Raw genomic sequence first — 17,722 nt, 5'->3', positions numbered from 1 at the left:
GGACTCACATAGTAAATAAACTCAGAAAATGACTCGCCTGGACTAGGCACTGACACTGATTCAATCGACTTGACTAGACTTGACTTAGCAATAAAATAAGATGGAAAAACATCAGAACTCCAGTTTGAAAGATTTTCTGTTGCAGGTGCAATCTGACTCTAAGGTTCAGTAAAGATATCATTACTCTGAATAACTGCCACCAGCACATCTTCACAATCTGTCTCTTCTTGTTCTTCAGAATAGTAATCAACATCTGGCACATTTTCTTCAAACAAAGATCCCAGCACATCTGGCTCAAGGTAGACTAACCAGTCATCAACAGCTTTCTCAACATAATATATCGGCGGTTCTGTTTCTGGGAGAGCAAGGCCACTGAATATTTCAAAACCAGGTATCATGATCCCTGTCACTGAGTCATACCATGGTTCAGAAAACCCATAGTATGTAGAGGTCTCACCTTCTTTGATAAAATGACCATTCATTGATAAGGAATATGGAGCCATTGGGAGTACCCTTCCAGTGCGGCGGACTTCTTCCTTCAATTTCAATAATTCTTCCATGGATTCCTCCTCCTCCTCAGTAGGTACATATCCAAGATCGAAAATTCCACGGTTTATTTTGATTGGGCGCCAGTGAGATGCCTTGCTTGGATCACGGCCCAAATTCATACCAGGAAAGTAATTCATTTTTCTCATTATTTCAGCAACCACAGGACTGATAGCAAAAGGTAAACACAACTCCTCCCGAGAGGCATCCTCATAAGAAATAGCAGCCACGTCGAATGTGAAACCATTCAAGTTGTAGTCATCTGCTTTTGCAACTGGAAGGATCAAGGTTTCTCCTGTTATCTGCCCTATTTCTGGCTCTTCGTCACCTCTGACAGTGAACAACTTCCCATCTTTGATGAACTTCAGTTTTTGGTGAAGGGTTGAAGCAACAACACCTTCCTTATGCAACCAGGGACGTCCTAGAAGCATATTGAACGAGGCTTTGATATCAATAACTTGAAACTCAACCTCAAATTCTTGACCGCCTATAACGATCTTGGTGGTGAGGACTCCGACCACATTTCTGCGGGTGTTGTCATATGCGAGGATACCAAGGGTTGATTTGGCAAAATCAGTGGGACCGAAACCCAAGGTAATGGCAGTTCTCAATGGACACACATTCAAAGCAGATCCGTTATCTACCAACACAGATGGTACTTTCTTTCCTCCACAGACAATAGTGACATGAAGAGCTCTAGCATGATTCCGACCTTGAGGAGGCAGCTCCTGATCTGAGAAACTAATGGCCCTGGTGGCCTGGGTTAGAGCAACAACTTCAGCCAGTTGCTCCGGAGATATCTCTGAGGATACCTGTGTGGTATTCAACTCTTTCAACACAGCCTCTCTGTGTTTCTTTGATGCCATCAATAATCCCCATACAGATATAACAGCCTGAGTTTTCTTCAACTGCTGCACAACTTCATCATCTGGATCTTTCACATATTGCGGCTCCTCTCCTCGAGCCAATGCCCCTGGATTTTCGACTCTTAATTCAGCAGGTTTGAAAATTCTTCCGCCCCTTGTCACATGTCTGACTTCATCCAATTCAGGCTCATCATAAGTGATAATTTGAGGGACTTGCGGCTCATAAGTAATTACCAAGGGAGGTACCGACTCTCTTAGGTATGATTCATCACAGAATATGATTTGGGGTTCAGAAATGGGTTCTAAGGCACATATGAGGGTGAGAGGGTCAAACTCAGAATCTCTTATGGTTATGGCATTAACGGCAGCAGGAGGATTTGCATGACCAGGTAGCGGGTTTTGGGTGACATTGGGTCTTGGCTGGAAGGCAATGACTTTCTCATCAATGAGTTTCTGGATTCTATATTTCAAGGCAATGCAGTTGTCAGTAAGATGACCAAGACCTCTGTGGTACTCACAGTGTAGGTCAGCTCGCCAATTTGCAGGTAGAGGATTGGGTGGAGGCCGGATGGCAGGTAGGGTTATGCGACCTGAAGCCAAACACTGCTTAAGCACCTCTGAAGATGGAATGGGGAGAGGGGTAAATTCTACCCGGGTTTGTTGCCGAGGTGCAGTTGCGGTTTGAGCATAGTCCATTACTAGAGGTTCTTGGGACCTAGAGGATTGAACATTGGAACGGGAAATGCTATTGACTTGGGCTGGAGGGGACTTTTTGAAATCTCTGGGGTTTGGGTTGCTACGGTTGAATACACCTTGAGCCATAGCCTCCTCTATCTGGGTACCTGCCACTATGAAGTGTTTGAAGTCTGGATAGTATTGCAAAGACATGTGATACTGGAGCTGGGGGGAAATGTTTTTCATGATTATTTGAACCTGCTCTTCTTCAGACGGGCGCTCCATCATCTGAGCTGCTATTCTCCTCCATCTTTTCACAAAAATCAGGAAGGATTCCCTCGAGTCTTGCTTTGTTCTCTCTAAATCCTTTCTGGTGATTTTTGTCCCATCATCATATTTGAACTGCCTGATGAATTGTTCGCCGATATCCTTCCATGTCCTGTAACGAGTTTTGTCCAAGACCATGAACCATCTCCTAGCAGCCTTGGTTAGGGAAACTAGGAACAATTGAGCCATTTGCTCAGGAAATAAGCCTTGAGGCTGACACATGATGGTGAACATTTGCAAATGTGTGATTGGACAACCCACACCATCATATTTGTCGAAATCTGGCATTTGAAAATTAGCAGGAAGGCGGATTTCGGGAAATATAGTAAGATCATTGGGATTGAAACCACCCTGGTCTTGAAACTGAATGTCTTGAACTTTCTTGGTAAGAGTCTCTAATTTCTCCATAACAGATTTATCAACCATGAACTGAGAAGGCCTACTGCGGTCCTCGCTGTACTGCTCTTTTTCTAAGTCTTCTTCGGCTTTATCAGGGATATTGATGAACACTGGTTGGGCAGGTGCTGCTGAAGTAGCTGCTTGGTGCATAGGCCCTTTATCCTTGGACAACGACGGTCCCAACTTTTCAGAAAGCTGAGCCATGATAACTCGGTTCTCTTCTTTGAGTTCTTGAAGCTGTTGGAGAATCAAGGTAAGAGTATCGGTAATAGCAGCAGGTGGAAGGCCATCTTGGTTATCTGCCATTGGTGAGGATGAGAAAGAAGGAGATGTTGGGGTTCTCAGAGAGGGTGGTGGAGAGACAGAATTCCTCTCCAATCATGAAGAGACCCGAACCCAAGGAGCAATGGGGTTAGCTATGGTGTTTACTGCCCTGTAATATTTGAAAGACACATTTTAAAATCACGGAAAGAAGTAAACAATGACGCATGCATAGACTAGGATAATGAGAGAGAAAGATGAACTTTATTGATCAATCATTAAAGCTTGAGTACAGGGTTCATTCTTTCAAAGATAAACGGATAAGATTAAACATGGAACTAAGCATTCTTTTTAGACTTCTTCTTTGGACGACAATCATGCTCAGCTGACTCTTTTAGAGGTTTGATGATCCTGACATCCCAAGCGGATAAAACGGCTTTGACAATCTTGGGCTTGAGATCCTCAGGCGGATAAAAATGACGAAGGGGAGGCACAATAGATTGCTCCCTTCCATACTGACGCAGGATCCTGGCAGGAATATAAAAGGAAGTCTTTTTTAGACCAAGAAGGCAAACGTAGTTAGCTTCTCCGGTGTTGAAGACAGCTTCTTGGATTCCAGGAATTTGCATAAATCTGATCTTGTCGGCGAGAATTTAACCATTCAACCCAATCGCTTTTATGATCGAAAGAAACATCATGACGCCATTCGCTGAAGGTGTATAACTTATGATCAAAATGGACAGGAGCTGCAATTTTTAGCTTGTGGCACAACCACACCTGGAGTAATGCAGGACATCCCGAGAAAGAACCAACAAAGGAGCGGACATAAGAGCCTGGACCTGAGCTGGCACGAAGACGAGCCATATCATCCAATCCATTGAAGGTTTCTGCAAGTATAGCAGGAACTGGATTGGCGCCACGATCCATTTGATCAACGAGGTCCAGAAGAACAGCTGACGCAAAGCGAGAAGGCTGGACAGTGAGGAACCTAGCAAAGGAGCAGAATCTCAAAGCGCGCCGTCGAGCTTTTTGAATATCAACAGCACCAATGTGTCCAACAGGAGGGTAAATGTCAATCAGTTGCTGCATGGACACTTCTTGGCCTTTGATGAAAGAGTTCATGGATTCATCTGGATTATTCATCAAGCGAAGGAACAAAGGACGATAATCTGGAACACAGGATGGCTTCACTAGAGGGCCATCCACAGGATATTCCAATAAGCACACCATTCTTCAAAGGTGGGACACATTTCTAGGTTGCCAAAACAGAAGACATGATGATCGGGATCCCAAAACTCTAATGCGGCATAAAGTAATCCCCAATCGAGCTTCATGGTCGCCACGTAGCCGAAGAGATTTTTCTCGTGCTCACTTATGGCATAGATATGGGATTCTCTTAATGTACCACGGATCCAATCAAGAATTGCACGAGTAGACATGGTGCCTGCAAGCCAAGAGAAGGGATAAAGAATGATCAGGATTACATGAACACGAGATTGGGATAAGTTCCTGCCAGTATAAAGAAAGTATGGATACATGATCGAATCACATAATAGAAGTTTGAAAATCGTACGATCAAGAGATGGGATGACATAGCATAGAATTGCTTTCAACGGATAGATCATGAATGACTAATCCTATGAGATCTTTGGAAATGATGGGATTTATATCCTAACCTCGAAGGGGAAGTTTTTAATCTTCGCACATTTTAACAGTGTTACCTGAAGGCATCAACCCTAATCCTAATCTATCGGAGTGGAGAGAGAATCTCGACTCATGACTTTGTTTGTGTATCTAAGGACCGATCGTGACCATTGAAAGATGGACCACGGCCTAATCTAGATACAAATGGGTAAGATATCCTAAACTAGGCTCACACACGTGATGCACATGTGTTCGTATTCTACATGCATGTGTGGGTTAATCTAGGGGTAAGGCCAAGAGTTCCCTTAGCGCGAATCCATGTTCGATATACTGTACCAGTGTCCGGCGTATCAGTACGTGAACAAGAGATCCGTTTACGCACCATAAGGTGCTAGGCTAAGGATGGAATGCTTCTCTAGCACAGAGGCACCAGGTGATGAAATCCCAATCAACCATGCTAGATAACACTCCGAGTTCCTAAAATAGGACGTGTGTGCATGTGAGATGCAGGGTTTAGATGCAAGTGATGTAAGTGTGTGCAATAAGTTCGCGCAATCTATGATGCCTTCAGGTTTTGTTAGATTAAGTTCAAGTAAAATGTGATGAGAAAATAAAGCATACAAACTAATCTAATAAGCATAGAAGAGATAGAGTTTTCATGAGCCAGTTAAAATAGATTCAAATGAGTTATCCTTTGGAATTGTAATGAAGTTAGGTGGTCCCCAGCAGAGTCGCCAAACTGTGGGACCCGATCCCGCGAGGGGGGTGGGGCGCGAGCCACCACTCTCTCTCTTGGTCTCTCGTACCCACGCGATTGGCGTGTGCATTTTAATTATTGGTTTTAATTCATCTTTTATGTGAACTTGGGATCACTAAGGCAATCTGAATTCCACACAAAAGAGACTGACAGAGTCGCCACCTAGATGTGGGATCTAGGACCCATAATTAACCAGAAATCTAGACTCGCTACCTGGTTACGAGAATGGAAGGTATGGGGATTTATCCACCACATGCACCATTCCTGCCCGATAATCGGTATTCGATTCCAAAAGCTAACTCTTTTAAATTTATTTTAAATGGCTCATTCAACTCTCTATTAATGTGCTAACTACGGGACATGCATCCTATGATCTAATTTCAATGTGAATCCTAGATGTGTATCTTGATTTCTTAATTGGTTTGAATTCAATCTAAGTGAAAGTTCTCCTAAAATTCTAATTTCATTGAAAATCCTAAGTGATTTAATTAAGCATTTACAAGAAAATTAATATACAGAACACCACAATTTGTTGTAGTGCCGACTCGCGGTTGGTATGCCATCAGAAATCCAAGCTGCCTACGTACCCAAGCCTCACTGGGATCAGAGTCGACGTAGTTCGGTGCACCTAAGCTAAGCTACTTATGCCTAACTCAACTAAGACACCGACCTAGACGGGATTGATTGTTTCAACAGTTTTAGGAGAAGTTATTTAATTCAAGTTGAGGATTTTATTATCTTAGGATTTCATTTAAGATGCTATATGATTCTTATCTAAATGCAAGTTGTTCCTTAGACTAATGCAGGTTAGCCTACATCCTAGTTTACTAGGCTTGTCCTAGGGAAAGATTGGGTGACTAGTGTAACTAGACCTATGGCACGGTTGCTATCCATAGCAAGCGTCCGTGATGAGGCTGAACTCCTAACTCTAGGACTCCCTAAAACCTAGAACACAACGTGACGTGAGTGTTCCTAAGGGGCTCTAAAGGATCCTACGATGGGAGACCGCAATCCAACAGTTCCAAAGACATGGATTAAATCAATTCAGTTTGTTGAAATGAAAGATTTTCAGTTCTTTAAAAGGTTTCTGATTCCTAACATCTAAGGAATACCAAAGGCTCTAAGGCTTGATAAAATTCATGCTTAGATCGCATTCATGAAAGGGAATCGTGCGCTCTCACCTCGCACAATTTAACATCTAAGTTATAGTACATTATTGCCTGGCATGTTTCTCAGGATTTCCGTGGACAGTAGACCTCGGAGCCAATATCGTACTATAATTTACATGCTCAAATTGTCAAGGATTGATCACAATTAGTATACGATTATGAATGCGATTTCAGCCATTAAACTATCACAGCATCAGGATTTTACAAAGGAAATCAGTGATTCCTAAGGTTTCTATTTTGATAATTTAATGATTGAATATGTGATGGAATATTATGATCATCTGGAAATTTTTAAAACAATTTGATTTTAATTCGATTTACTTAAGGATTTTAATTCGATTTACTTAAGGATTTTAAAAGGTTTCAATTCAGATTGTAGATTTACACATCAACATATAGCAAATCTTTTTAGAACAAGATAAAATTTTTACAATAACTTCTCCTTAATTAGATAAGATTACTATAAAAATTTCATAGATTTTAAATGTCTTTTGCTATTAGTTTTTCATTGTTGAAAGTTTCTGTCCAGATTGTAAATTAACACAGTAACGTATAACAAATCAATTCAAAACAATATGAAATTTCTACAGTAACTTTATTACAATAAGAAATGATCACTGTAAAAGTTTCATAAATTTTAAGAATGATTTACTATTAATTTACAATTTTACAAATATCTATCCAGATTATGAATTAACAACGAAACACATAGTAAATCAAATCCAAATCAGTTTAAACTTTATAAAAACATGTAATTCCAGGAATAATTATCAAACAAATATTTTCAGAAGTTTTCATTGCAATTTACTATTTTTCTCAGATTTAATACAGCATGCATGATTTGACATAAAAAATCATAAACAAATATCCAACAGCAACCAAAAATCTTGAAAAATTCACAGGAGATTAGATTAGATTTAATTTGCTTCTCATCCAAATTTCACTTTTGAAAACCTTATAGAGTTTTCGAAAATTGGTTTTTTCCAAAAATACCCCTAGAGTTAAATGAATTTTTAAAGAATTTTCATTGATTTTGGATCTGTTTTGACATATTTTTAAATTCAATCTTTAGAATTTTACCCCTTTGAGGGTAAAGTTCAAAAGGTCAAATCGCGGTCAAAACGAAGTCAAAATTCTTCGAAATTCCAGATTTCTACACTCTTTAATGTGCAAAACACTCAGAGATTGAAAAATTCAAAAATTTGTAAAGGTTTGTTATAATTGCTTTGTAAATTGGATTTTAAACCCTTTTCTTTCCGAAAATTCAATTTTAATATAAAAAATAGATTTTCCAAGAAAAATTTCAGATTATGAAATAACTTAAACTTGATCTAATCTCCTTAAAATTTCACATTCAAATTCTTTAATATTCATGACTTAAAAAAAATCACAAATTCAATCCTAGCATGCTTCTAGTTTAAGATATATGAAAGAGGGTTTTGGAATACCAACCTTGCTAGCTCTCCTTGTCTCTAGTGTAAGTAATCCTCGGATATACGCTTTGTCTTACCCTTTCAATTAGCAAAGAAAACCCCCAAAGAATATCTCCAATATGTTGATTATGTCGAAGAAATATGAGAATTCTTTTTGAAGAACCAAGTAGAAGAGATGAACACCAAAAGAATGGAACAAAATTCCAAGAAAGGAGCAAGAGAGATGGATGAATTTTCAGATCTTCCCCTAGGGTTAGATGAAGTTTCAAGAAGAAGGCCAAAGGTTTTGTGTGCTTGCTTTTATAGAAAAGATTAGGGTTGAGAGAAAATTAGTAGTTTCCAATGTGAGAGCTTCTTTCTTTAGCCGATTTTCAATTTGTGCTTCTTGCTTCCTTTCTTTCTTGTTTCCAAATTTAATTAGATTCTAATCTTAATTTCTTGTCAAATAAGACATGCTAAATTACACAATATAGATCCTTCAAAATTAATCTAGAAGCCTTCTCACATAGGAAACTTGCACTCATGTCCTTCAGTCAAGCTCTCACAACTATGGTGGCCGACTACTCTTCCTTCGTCGTTGGACACCTGAGCTATCCCTCGAAGGACTCACACTCACCTCAGTGCCAATCTGGTCCATCTCCATAGCCTTCATCTCAAATTTTGGCCCCAACGTGACCTGAGTAAGATTGCAAGTAGAATTGGAAATCCATTATATATGGATTCCCAAACAACAATAGCCTCTCGTCTTAGCTACACCAGAATCTGTATTGAAGTATAAGCTGGAAGGTCCCTACCAGATCAGTTAATAATCAACACTCCAACAAGACAAGTGATCCAGAAAATTGAATATGATTGGAAGCCCCCCTTCCTGCTACATCTGTAAGGACTTCAACCATCCCAATTCCTCCTGTCCAAAAAAAAAAATGGTAAATAATCAGAGCAAACCTCCATATTAGAGTGGAGACCTGTTTAGAAAAAAAGGCTTGGAAACAAATGAAGTCATCCCCGAAATTGGCTAAGCAAAGAGACATCCCCCACAAGACGCTCGAATATCTAAGGATGACTCTATACCTATAGACCAGCCCCTTACTTCCAAGATAAAAGATAAGCCTCACCAATGCTCCATCCCCTCCCCACTACTCACACCCACAACTCCTATGAGATCCTTGGAGAGATGGAGGAAGACGAAAACCAGCTTGAGAAAATTGAAGGCCAATGTAAGCTCTCTCTATAACTAGAGTGATCCATCAACTTCTCTTGTAGCCATTGTGTCTAGCCCAAGACCCATACCTAAAGACTAGGGCCAACTAGTGATTCATGAGTTGTGGAAAATCAAGAGAACAAGGAGGTATAGCCAGAAGATAATAGACCTCCTCAATCACAACAAACATGGCTCCACCTGAGTATTGGGCACTACTCTAAGGATCTCATGTATGTTCATTTCTCTAGCTTGTTGAGTTTGTCTTCAAGGGTATCTTGTCCCTAGTTGTTCTTTCCTTTCTCTTAGGCATTGTACCAAGTATTGGACAGTAATCTTGGTCCTTCAATTGTATCATCTTTCTTTATTAATATACTGGTAGGGGTCCGCCTAACCCCAGTTTTCCCATTAAAAAAAGCAATAGCAATAGAATATCATTACTTTTTCACATTTATTTCCTGGCGAAAAATAGAAAATTTCATCACATAATCCAAAAGATTCTGAAACTACCAGTAAAGCTCATTTTCTTTAAGCAAATGATAACATAAGTTTGTCATACAAGAAAAAGGATGATACTACTAGTTTGAACGTTTTATTCTATTTGGTCCCTCTGTTTTTTCTTCCTCGAGTTCTCCCTCCCTACATATCCTATCTCTCTCATTTTCCTCCCAACACAGAAACCGGTAACCCTTTTATATTTTTTTTTCTGCTTCTTCTTTTTTCCTCTTTTGCTTTTTATTTTATCCACTTTTTGTTTTGCTTCTTCTTCCATTTAGAATTTTCTTTTCTTTATGTCCTTTTTTTGTTGAAAACTATGAGATCTCTAATCTCTCAGAATAGGATCAAATATGATGTGCAATAAACGATAAGATGAGATACAAGAAACACAAACCACACAAATCAAGATCACAAAATTTACATGATTTGATTGTGTGCCTACATCCACAGGAGAAGAGAGTCATTATATCAGTTAGTGTTACAAAAATCCTCTTTCTTTCCTCTTACCCAAGAAATACACAAAAACTCTTACCTCCCCTAACCCCATATATATATATATATATATATATATATATTTTTTATTTTATTTTTTTTATTTTTTATTTTTGTTGCTAACACCTGACCTCCTGGTTGTGGAAGTGGCTTATATCATCAAAAAATTACCGAAATACCTTCATCGCAAAAACCGAAAATTGAATTTTGCTTCCAGTGCATTGCCCCAAAAATCCTAGCAGGGGCTCACTATCTCCTACAACACCAATGAGGGATGATTGCACGACTCGACTCATGTGTGCGTCACACACATTAGTCCGCCAGGGTGATGAATCATTGCTAGACAATAAGTATTTTCACTTTTTGTTCACCTCGGTGACCATATCAGTTAGGTTTTACATGCAAATATTCATGAAAACTTAATATCATTTTTTTAGAATTTATTCAATCACTAATCCGCCCTAGTTGACTTGGTTTTCTCTAGGCTGAGTATTTATCCATGTAAGAGTTTTGCCCTACAAAGCCATTCAAAAAACTACTTTTACCTAAGCTTATTTATCGTCTAAGCTTATTTATCCATTGTAAATTCTTGTTTTATATACAAACATATGCATTCTAGTTTGTGTGTTGTGTTTCTTACTATTTTGTGAAAGGACTATGAGAAATGATATCAGCACACCCTTGTTTTTATAATCTCACTTCCCCCTTTTTAGTCACTTTCTTCACTAGTTTTTAATAGTCCGAAGTGTGCAGCCTTTAACAACTAATTAGAAAGTGTAAAATAGAGATAGGAATGATAAATCATGAGAATGTAGATATCATACCAAAGGGTATAGTTGTTAAAAATACAATCTTGAAAGGATGGGTGAAAAGGAATGGAATCTACAAAAAAACCCTATTGAAAACTCCCTTTCTTGATTTTAACAGCCCATTAACCTTCAGTTCCGTCTCTTTTCAAGGCCCTTTTCATAATTTTCACAACCCTGTTGATATCAAAGCTTCGGCTATCCGCTCCTTTTTCATCTTCCTCTTCTCCTCTCTCTCTCTCTCTCTCTCTCTCTCTCTCTCTCTCTCTAAAATTACAGCACAATAGAGGAAATGAAAATAGTGGTAAAAGGGTTGCCTGCATCTTGGAGGAATGTCTTTCTTTGATTTAATTGAAACAAATGGAGCTTCGAGAAGAGTGGGATTCCGGTAAGGAACGTGTTCAACCATTCTGGCTAGAACGGTTTCTAGAAGAACATGATCCCTATCGAAATCCACTCTCCTCGAAAAGTCCTTTTGTTTAGGAAATACTTCGTTGATTCGTGCAGAAAGAAATGGATTTTTACACTAGGTTTTTTTTACTCGAACTAGTTTGGACCTTAATTCAGTCTCAATGCCGTATTCGGTCTTCCTAGTGGCTTCTATCTTTAAACCTTCTCCAATATATGCCTTATATAGATTTTTGGGAGGCTTAAGATTTTCTTATTTTCTGATGTGGGACTAACTTCGGGAGGGAAAGCAAGCTCTGCCGGTCGCACATATATGTCTAGAAGAAATATTGCCTTTTACGCTCAACCTTCCTAAAAAAGTGAAAGGACGATTTATGAGCATGGAACTCCAACACAAGCACCACATCAAAATAATACCAAAATATCCTTAATGAGTATAGAGAAAAAACTCAATTAAGAAAATCTTGAAAATTCATTTAAAAATTTGTAAACAATTCTGACAATAATTGGTTGTCCATGTTGGGTATATGATATAACCCATGTATGTTCTAATATAAGCCCAATAAGATAATGGACCGGTGTAGTGGGCCTACATGGGCTAGAGTCCATTAACCAGTCATTAACCCTAGTGTATCTCTATATATAGGGGCTGGAGGCAACAAACTTGGTATTCCAAACTAGATACCTTGGGTGTAATGCTTCAAGCAAACCTTACCTTGCTTGACTCTAATAATCTTGAAGCATTAGAGTTGAAGTCCTAATTTTTGGATCGTTTCTTGCTTTCCTCTCTCGTCCAAGAATTAAGCTTGTAACGTTTGCCACTCTTGAAATTGTTTTGGGCGTTAGTGCTGCCTCTCTTGGGCGAAGGTCCCTCTCTCCCCTACAAGGTTTCTCTCCTTAGATGGATATCTCCTACACTTCGCGTTTTAGAAGGAGGCTATTCCCTCTCTCGATGTTGTGAATTCGGGTGACCATAACAGAGGTCAGACTGAATAGAGGTCACCAAGTCTATTCGAGAATTAATTTCTTTAAACAAGAATAATTTGGCCACAGAACTTATTTTTGGCTGAGTTTTTTTTTTCTCCCTTGTTTTGGGCCTCGTTTTCTTCACCCATAGACATCGATTGGCACTCCAAGAGACATCTGTCTCTTTCTCTTCTACCTGGTGGTGGTTCTTGCTCAAGTCTATCTTGGTCGGTGCAAATTTTGGGCTTTCAAATATTTTTATCCCTTCACCTCTCGCCTCTCTCTTACCTACTTCACCTTTCTTGATACTTGGGAGTGGCCGAATAAACTTTGGATTTTGGGGCTGAATTTGTGTTTCTGAAAGAAGCCTTTTGAGGTGAATTGTCGTCGATTCACTCTTCTCCCTCCAGTTGTTCCTCAATTTGCCGCCGGTCTGCAAATTGCTGCTAAAGAAGGCGAAGAGGGTTGTTGTTGGTTGTGGCAGAGACCATAAAGAAGGGACAAACGGCTGGTGGTATCTTCACCTTCTTCATCAACTCTTTAATTTGTATACCTCTTACCTGCAATTCGGTTTTTGGTGGAATTTTTTGAAGTGGGTTTTTTGTGCTTGTGGTTTTATATTGGGCGTGGTTCCATTCAATTGGTCGTGCAACTTGTACCCATAAGTGAATTCCATTGAGCCGAGCGCCACTTTTTCTGCAATACTCATCTTGCAGATCTTCTCACCCTCTCTTGCTACTAGAATCAGTTGGGTGTGGGTTTCACACTAGTGCAATCGATTTTGGCCGTGATACGGATTGGGAGTTTCTCTCTCCTTGCCAATTCTACTGTTTGGAATCTTGTTGTTCTTGGAGCTCCGTTTTGGACTTAGTTCTTGGATTCGGCTTAGCTTTGGTTTTCAGACAAGTTACTCAGATAAATGCCTTTACTTTCGTTCTATGTCGAATAAGGTTGCGATTATTTGCTTTTATGTAGATGACATGTTGATTCTTGGTTCCGATCTCTCTGTAGTGAGTGACGTGAAATCAATGTTAGCTAAAGAATTCGACATGAAAGATCTTGGTGTGGTAGACACCATTCTTGGTATGAAAGTAAGTTTTGAAAGGCAAGGGATCACTCTTAGCCAAGCCCATTATATTGAGAAACTACTTTCTACATGGGGATACAGTGAGTGTAAACCGATTGAGACACCATTTGATTATACCAAAAAGCTAATACCTAATGAAAAAGACAACGTGAATCAGTTGTATTATTCTAAACTGATTGGTAGTCTCATGTATGCGATGAGTTGCACTAGACCAAACTTAGCCTTTACAGTTGGCATGCTGAGTCGTTTCACTAGTAATCCTGGCCATGAGCACTGGGATGCCCTTATGAGGCTGATGAGATACCTTCAGGGTACTCAAGGATATGGTCTATCTTATAATGGCCATGCTCATATTCTGGAAAGATATTCTAATGCATCTTGGGGGTCAGAATTAGGAGACAGTAAATCTACCAGTGGTAGGGGTGGACATGGTTCCGGTTCGAACCGAGGATCCGAACCGAACCGGCACATATGGTTCGGTTCGGTTTGGTTCCATATTTTTATGGTTCGGTTCCGGTTCTGATATCCTGGAACCGATGGAAATTCGGTTCTGGGTTTGGGATCCAGGAACCAAAAACCGAACCGAGAACCGACCCTCACCTTAAAACCCAATGCCTCATCGCTTGATAAAATCACCCCACCCCCTTTTAATTCACCCCTCTTTAACGTGTTGCTTTGCCTTTAAAATTTTAATTCACCCCCCAAATTTGTGCTTGATTATTCCAAATTTGTGCATGTTTGTAGGTCATATATAATTTTTGCATTCCCCAAATTTGTGCAAATTTGTGCAAATTTGTGCCTGATTATTCCAAATTCGTGCATGTTAGTCTTTGTAGTTCATATATAAACAGGACCGAACCAATTATAAATACGATTAGGCAAAATATCTACATTTGGTGAAGGTTGGGTAAACCCAGAACCGAACCGATTATATATGAATTTGGTTCGGTTCGGTTCCAAACATATATGGTTCGGTTCTGGTTCCAATTTCAGGGAACCGATTATATATGGTTCGGTTCTGGGTATACCCCAAAACCGAACCGAACCGAACCATGTCCATCCCTAACCAGTGGTTATGTATTTACACTGGGTGGAGTCGTTGTTGCATGGAAGTCAAATAGATAGACTTCCATTGCAGCAAATTGGATAAGGAATCTGATCATGGACATTCCATTGACCCATTTAAAGATTAACTCTTTAGGTTTGTTCTGTGATAATCAAGCTACAATTACGATTGTGAAAAACTCACTCTTTAATGGTAAGAGGAGACATGTCAGACTGAAACATGCCACGCTGAATTATCTTATAGAACAAGGTGTTATCACTCTGGTTGATGTGAGATCAAAGGATAATATGGCCGATGCTCTTACAAAGGGACTGAACAAAGATCGAATATTCAAAACTGTGGGAGAAATGGGGTTAAAGACTGTGTAGACAGGTACAAGTCTTAACCTACATCCAAGTTATTTTGAATTTTTGAATATCTCTTTTGGCCAAGATAAGCACTTGATATGTTTCAGTGATGTTTACAGTTATTTTGTGTCATTCCACATTTGATGACATATCCTTTTTGGAAGAAGTTGTTTCATTCTAAACTTGATTATACAACTTAACTCGAATTTGGATAAGATAATTGTAACATTCCAAATGGAAACATGGAATGGTTCTTTGAAAAAGAAACTATTTTTGTCTTGTTCTTGTATTGAAGCTTGACAATGGTGAATGGTTTTTTGCAAAAGAAACTATTTAAGTCTTGTTCTTGAATGAAACTTGACACTGATGCTTATTGATATTTATTTTTGCAGCCAATATGAAAGTGTACTAAGTTCTACTTGTAGAACTAGATACTTTAGTATTTTACACAAATGATTAGATTAATTTTCATGAAATTCATATTTGATAATTTACAGGAATTGGCGAAAATGGAGGAGATTGCCTCGATCTAGATTTTGATGAGGATGAGTGAATCCTTATAAAGCAGTGGGGACTATTATTTTCTTTTCAGTTGGAAAAAAGGTTCAATTACATGTGAAACTGCTTATGTTTCAGTTTAGATTATTTCTAAAACTCTTGGTTATTCTTAAAAGTATTCTTGTTTTCATATGGATTACGGATCTTTTTTGATATGGTAATATGAATGATTCAATATTTTTGTGTGGACATTACATTATCTATCTATTGGATTGTGCTATATGTAGAACATAGGAGGAGATTGTTGGGTATATGATATAACCCATGTATGTTCTAATATAAGCCCAATAAGATAATAGACCGGTGTAGTGGGCCTATATGGGCTAGAGTCCATTAACCAGTCATTAACCCTAGTGTATCTCTATATATAGGGGCTGGAGGCAACAACCTTTGTATTCCAAACTAGATACCTTGGGTGTAATGCTTCAAGCAAACCTTGCTTGACTCTAACAGTCCAGACAATTTTGCTAAACCTCCTAATAAGAGAATGGTTGCATTTTATGGATTCACTCTAATAATTTATTTTGCTAAAAAATTCTAACAATGATCTTGCTAAATAATTCAAACAATTTTCATAGGGATAATTAGATTTACACCCCCTCAACTATAGCCAAATTCCACTTCTGACCCCGTGGTATCGACTTCACCAAAGACACCCCCTCATCTTTCAATAATGCTTGTTACGTGACATGGTGGATGGGAACGAAGAAATTGTCAGGGGGTGTCTTTGATGAATTTTGAACTATAGGGTCAAAAGTCAGGGGGATCTACTTACAAATGTCAGAATGTTGATGGGGTGTCTTTGGTACCTTCGATACCACGGGGTTAGAAGTGGATTTTGGCCATAGTTGAGGGGGTGTATCTGTGTTTTCCCCTTTTCATAACTGCAAAATGAAACCATTGCTAATTAATTAGTTCCATCCAATTTTTCAATGATTTCAGCTATTAATTTGCTTATATGCATTATTATTGACAAAAGAGACACCAAAGGGGACAATCGAACAAATATTGATTTATGTATTCATCCGACGTCCAGATTGTCTAAAATCTCTTTGAGTGAATCTAGACCACCAAGGGGTTTTCATATGCATACGCCTCAAGGTCTGCCACAAGGAAAGGCGTACCAAACACTTCTATGTGTAATAAGGCTATGCTTCGAAGTAATATGCCTTAAGCTCGGGAGGCTTTATTGGGCTTACAACTTTCAATTGCGGTGTATACTCTCTTTCTTTGATTTGAAACAAATGGAGCTTCGAGAAGAGTGGGATTCCGGTAAGGTCCATGTTCACCCATTCTGCCTTGAACGGTTTTCTAGAAGAACATGATCCCTATCGGAATCCACTCTCCTCGAAGAGCCCTTTTGCTTGTGAAATTATTTCGTTGATTCGTGCAGAAAGAAATGGATTTGTGCACTAGCTTTTTTGACTCGAAGTAGGTTGGACCTTAATTCAGTCTCAATGCCCTATTCGGCCTTCGTAGTGTCTTCTGTTTATAACCCTTCTCTCATCTATGCCTTATATAGGTTTTTGGGAGGCTTAAGATTTTCTTATTTTCCGATGTGGGACTAACTTTGGGAGGGAAAGTAAGCTCCATCAATCACACAAAAAACAAACATGTTTTGATAGCTGACGTCAGGAAGAAATATTGCCTTTTAAGCTCTACCTTCCAAAAAAGTGAAAGGCCGATAAATGTACATGGAACTCCAACACGAGCACCACTAAGGGTGTCAATTTTGGCTCGGGCTCCGAAGCTCGCTCGAGCTTGGCTCGAAAAAAGCTTGGCTCGAGCTTGGCTCGAATCCTTAACGAGCAGAGCTGAGCCGGCTCGCCAGGCTCTTTAAGCTTAACGAGCCGAGCCCGATTTAGGCCAGGCTCGGCTCGGCTCGGCTCGGCTCGTTAAGGCTCGTTAAGATTTTAATATATTTAAATATATATATATATATATATATATATTATATTAATATATACACTAAAAGGGTTGTCCATGGAGTGAAAGGGGGAGGCAAAATATGTCACTTCATTTTTGGAACCCCATTTGTTACTTGGACCACCCCCATAGTGTAAAAAAAGTAGTCAAATTACACTAGATAGGGCTGTCCAGGGAACATGAGGGGTGTGAACTAAATATAACCCGAGCTCGGTAAGGCTCGCGAGCCTGACCGAGCCGAGCCAAGCTTTTGAGTTTAACGAGCCGAGCCGAGCCTGGCCAAGCTCGGCTCG

Source organism: Tasmannia lanceolata, unplaced genomic scaffold, assembly GCF_043159265.1.
Source record: "Tasmannia lanceolata isolate RefF3 unplaced genomic scaffold, GAP_Taslan_0.1 ptg000019l, whole genome shotgun sequence".
Taxonomy (NCBI): Eukaryota; Viridiplantae; Streptophyta; class Magnoliopsida; order Canellales; family Winteraceae; genus Tasmannia; species Tasmannia lanceolata.
This window is presented reverse-complemented; position numbering follows the sequence as displayed.